Source organism: Pseudophryne corroboree, chromosome 2 (assembly GCF_028390025.1).
Source record: "Pseudophryne corroboree isolate aPseCor3 chromosome 2, aPseCor3.hap2, whole genome shotgun sequence".
In the NCBI taxonomy this organism is placed as follows: domain Eukaryota; kingdom Metazoa; phylum Chordata; class Amphibia; order Anura; family Myobatrachidae; genus Pseudophryne; species Pseudophryne corroboree.
In genome coordinates this window covers 79,881,786-79,887,130 of record NC_086445.1, presented here as the reverse complement: position 1 = coordinate 79,887,130, position 5,345 = coordinate 79,881,786, and the positions used below count along the sequence as shown (strand labels likewise).

The window sequence follows — 5,345 nt, the reverse complement described above, 5'->3', positions numbered from 1 at the left end:
AATTGCGGTCATACTCCACTGGAGATGCCCAATCTCTTCTGAACTTGGAAGCTAAGCAGTGAAAGGCCGGGTCAGTACGAGGAAGGGAGACCTCCTTTGAACACCCTGGCACTGCAATAAATTGGCTCTTGGACACAGTGGCACTCAGTTGTATGTCATCCAATATTGGGATTCGTATGACCAATGATTTTATTCTCTGCATCTACAAAAATCCATAATGGATATTAATCGCAGAATGAATGATGGTCACTTATTTCATGAGATATATCACATAGAATTATGGTGACAGAAGCATCACAGAAATTTGCTCCTGGCGATTTGCTAATCGTGAGTATTGGAGATCACGAATAATTAATTAATATTCTCGCCAAGCTACTATTAATTTCATAGGTAGTCACTCCCTGAATTTGAATTTTGTTAACTATTATTGTTTCTATTTAACAATTTATAAATTACACTAATAACCTCTGAATTAGAGTGCTCCCACAAAAGAGTCTTTTCCAAAACTCTCCTTTTGGCTTTCTTTGTACTTCCTATAGAAGGGGTAAGACACTTGTTGGTGGTGATTTCAACATGGTCCTCACACATATGGATAAATCTGTCCCCTTACGCAATGGTCAGGCCCCGAATTCTTCTGTATTGCATAAAAGCATAGCCGAGGCTGTTCTGTTTGATGTCTGGCGGTTCCTTAATCCTACCACTAGGGACTACACTTTTTACTCCAGTCCGCACGATGTATATTCTAGTATAGACATGTTTGTGAGTTGTGCCTCTCCCAAACAGCCCATTGTTCCCTCGATAATTCCACTTACTTGGACTGACCACTCTGCTTTAGTAGCGTCCTTTGACATATTTGATATATCTCCGGTGGCAGGCCATCATGGAGACTTAACAAAACCCTGTTGAAGATCCCTTAGTTCCAAAACTTAATTAGATCCAAAATTCAGGACTATTTTGCACTCAATTCGCAGGGTGACTGTAGTGTACCAACGGTATGGGAAGCTCATAAGGCAGTTATTAGAGGGTTCATTATTCAATATGCATCTCGCCGAAAAAGAGAACAAGAAAAACGTATCAACTCATTAACCGACACTATTGCAAACTTAGATCGGGAACACAGGCGCACACACTCTAAGAAAATACTAGTGGAACTTTCTAAGACTCGTGCTGAATTGCAGTCTCTCTTGGCAGAAAGGGTTGAGCGTTCATTACGGTGGGCTAACCAGGTGTTTTACGACAAGAGCAACAAGGCTCATACTCTCTTGGCTAATGTTATGTGCCAAGAAAGCAAATCAAGCCATTCACACTATTAAGGATTCCTCAGGCGGCATTACCTATGATCCCAAAAAAATTAATGACATCTTTTCTGATTACTATTGGGCACTGTATAATTTGGACCCCCCAACCGATTCCTCGGCCCATGCCTGTAAGGTTCAACAATACTTTGACTCTTGCGTACTCCCTCGTTTGGATGACGCAGCTAATTCCATCTTAAATACCGATATTTCTGCTGTCTAAAGCACCTGGTCCAGATGGTTATCCAATGGTGTACTATAAAACTTTTGCTACTCAACTCATTCAACATATGGTTTTGCTGTTCAATAAGATTATGCAGGGCACCCCTTTCCACACACTGATTCCACTGTATTGCATATTATTGTCATTCCAAAGACCGGTAAAGATCCCTCTTATTGCTCTAATTATAGACCCATCTCTTTAATAAATTTTGACCTCAAGCTCTTTGCTAAGGTCTTAGCGACTCGCCTGAACACTGTGCTGACATCATTGATCGACCCTGACCAAGTAGGATTCATTCCGGGCCGACTGGCCTCAGATAACACTAGACGCATCATTAACCTGATCCATCAAATAAACTAATCTAAATCACCCGCGGTCGCCTTGGCGCTTGATGCCGAAAAGGCATTTGATCGTATCGCCTGGGGCATTTTATTTTCCACATTATCCTCATTTGGCCTTCATGGTCATTTTACCACTGCTGTTAAAGCCTTCTATTCAAGCCCCTCATCTATGTTTATGACTAATGGACTAAGTTCGCCCCGGTTTAACTTAAACAATGGTACACATCAAGGCTGCCCTCTCTCACCCCTAATATTTGCTTTATGTATTGAACCTCTTGCAGCTCGTATACGATCCAATGTAGATATCGGGGGTGTTACCGTGGGTCGCGACTCCTATAAAATATCTTTGTTTGCAGACGATGTACTCTTGACTCTCTCTAACCCTCTGATATCTCTCCATAACCTACAGGAAGAACTTCTTTTATATGGCTCCCTCTCAGGTTATAAAGTCAATCATACCAAATCAGATGCTCTGGCATTTAATGTTTCGTCTCACATTTATTCAATACTGACCTCCACCTTCTCTTTTCTTTGGAGACTCTCGGCTATCAAATATCTTGGCATAAATATTACCAAATCCTATTCTACTCTTTATCAGGCCAACTATACTCCTATTATTAATATACTCACGCAAGATTTAGATAGATGGGTTTGGTTATATACTGTACTTCCTGGATAGGAAGGATTAACGCCCTCAAAATTAACTTTCACCCTCATATTTTGTATTTGTTCCAAACTGTCCCAATCCTAGTGTCCCAAGCAACTCTAGCTTCTCTACAGAAACTGTGTCACAAATTTATCTGGGCATGTAACATCGGGCGGATTGGGCTGCCCTAATCTACAGGCGTACTTTAACGCATTCCAATTTAACCACATTATATCTTGGCACTCTCCTCGGCTAATTAGGAAACGGGTGGACATTGACATTTTTTTACTTAAGAGTTCCTCACTTGATTCCCTTCTCTGGCTCCCCAAGTCCTGCAGACTAGCCTCGGTTTATTCAATTCCCACAATTAAATTCACCCTCGGGTTGTGGGATAAATTCCGCACCACCCATAATCTCTCAAAATATCCCTCCCCTCTGTCACCGATTTGGGGCCACCCAGCTTTTCCCCCAGTTTGCGACCACCGCATGGCAGATCCATGGCGCTCCCGAGGTATTACGATATTTATCCATATTAAAGATCAATTTACCCCGACTTCTTTTGGGGAATACCAAGAGCGATTTGGTGTTCCATCCTTGTGTCTTTACCACTATATCTAAATTCTTAGTTTCCTCAGCTCCCAACTTAAATCTTCTTCTTTGCGGCCGCCTACTTCCTTTGAACGCATGTGTCTACTCTCAATTGGCAGGAAGGGGAACATCGACAATTTACAACTCTATATTGGCTCCTGATCCCCCCCTTGTGAACCCTACGAATTAGCTTGGGAAACCGACCTCTCTCAACCTCTAGACGAAGATCAATGGGATGAAATTAGAATACGCATTGCTAAGGCTTCTATTAGCATGGCGATTAGGGAGACCTGTTATAAAGTTTATACCCGATGGTACCTAGTTCCATCCAGGCTTCACTCTATCTTCCCTGCAACCTCGAATCAATGCTGGAAACTTTGTGGAGAGGAGGGTACCTTTTTCCACATATGGTGGACCTGTACCTCTGTCTGCCCCTTCTGGAACTTAGTATGTGTGTCAATTGCTCAATCTTTTGGGCATAGTATTGATATTTCTCCCGAAACAGCTTTGCTTCATGCCCCTATCCTCGACCTACCCAGAACCCAGTATAGGCTCATTATGCACTTCTGTATGGCGGCTAAATCCCTGATAGCTAAACATTAGAAGGACCAAAAAGCTCCTCCCCTGACAGCACTAGTGGCTAAGATTAACTATATTGCTGACATGGAATATATCACCAGCTTACGTAATAATACAGTGGCTCAGTTTCATAATATATGGTCCCCATGGTGCCTTAAACGTTCCTTGCCCATACCCGGACTCTGCTGATATCCCTATCTGTGTCCACACCCATTCTCCCATTTACTCACCTGCTCGTATCTTATCCTTCCCTTCCCACCCTTGAATTTTTCTCTTTTCTTTTACCTTTCATTTTTTTTTTTATCTCTTGTATATCTATTTCTGTTTTCGTTTCTGAATTGATAAAAAAAAAGTTGAAATTGACTATTTACTAGGGTATGCTTGGACGGATTATATGATGTTATCCGCAGTTGATTTGAGGTAACATTGTATATTACATTTTTACACTCTGTTATTTCAGTTTTCTATTACGCACGTTATCCGATATTATTGATGTCCATTCTTACTGTGTTCAATGTCAAAACCTGTAAAGGATTTTCTGCTTTCTATTACAGTGTATGTTGGTCAATTTCAATAAAGACTTATTTAAAAAAAAAATATGAATGTGACAGCAGGAGGGCACTGGCACAGCACTGACTAGTAACACAAATAGCTAGCATGCAATAGGCTACTATAGGTGGCATTCAGCGCTGTGTGGGCAGCTATTTATTACCCGCTCAGCAATTCTATATGGTGTTTTCCATGGACCTTTATCCTACAGTGAGTGACAATAGTACAATTATGGCCATGACACGTGCGCTGTATTCTTGGCAGGCAGCACTAGAACAGGTACAAGCTGCGCCAGACTTATTCAGGATTCAATAATTGCATTACCGTCAGGAACAGGAGATGATTATTCGGGTTTCATTATGCTAAATGCTAGTACTGTGACCATATTTGAATTGACTGCGTCTCAGCATGTTCTGTTTATTTATTAAGTATTTCTGCATATTAACTGCTTTTCCAGCGCATCAATAATGAAGAAGAATAAATATGCTGCATTAATGAATATACATGCATGGCCGGGGGCCGCTTTCATTATTTGTTTTATTGTTTTTTTCAGTTTAGCAACAAACTCAGAATCTTCTGATGGAAATTTTTGGATACATAATATTGTAGATTATTCATACTACAGGTTGAGTCTCCCTTATCCAAAATGCTTGGGACCAGAGGTATTTTGGATATGGGATTTTTCCGTATTTTGGAATAATTGCATACCATAATGAGATATCATGGTGATGGGACCTAAGTCTAAGCACAGAATGCATTTATGTTACATATACACCTTATACACACAGCCTGAAGGTCATTTTAGCCAATACTTTTTATAACTTTGTGCATTAAACAAAGTGTGTCTACATTCACACAATTCATTTATGTTTCATATACAGCTTATACACACATCCTGAAGGTAATTTAATACAATATTTTTAATAACTTTGTGTATTAAACAAAGTTTGTGTACATTGAGACATCAAAAAACAAAGGTTTCACTATCTCACTCTCACTCAAAAAAGTCCGTATTTCGGAATATTCCGTATTTCGGAATATATGGATATGGGATACTCAACCTGTATTAGCCAAAATTGGGTAAGAAAATGCAGTGACACTTATCTTACTTATCTGTGGGAAAT

General features: G+C 40.3%; 1 pseudogene; it reads left to right on the top strand.

Moving 5' to 3' along the window:
• On the top strand, positions 1-120 carry LOC135051371 (5S ribosomal RNA; annotated as a pseudogene).
• The last annotated feature ends 5,225 nt before the right edge of the window (positions 121-5,345 follow it).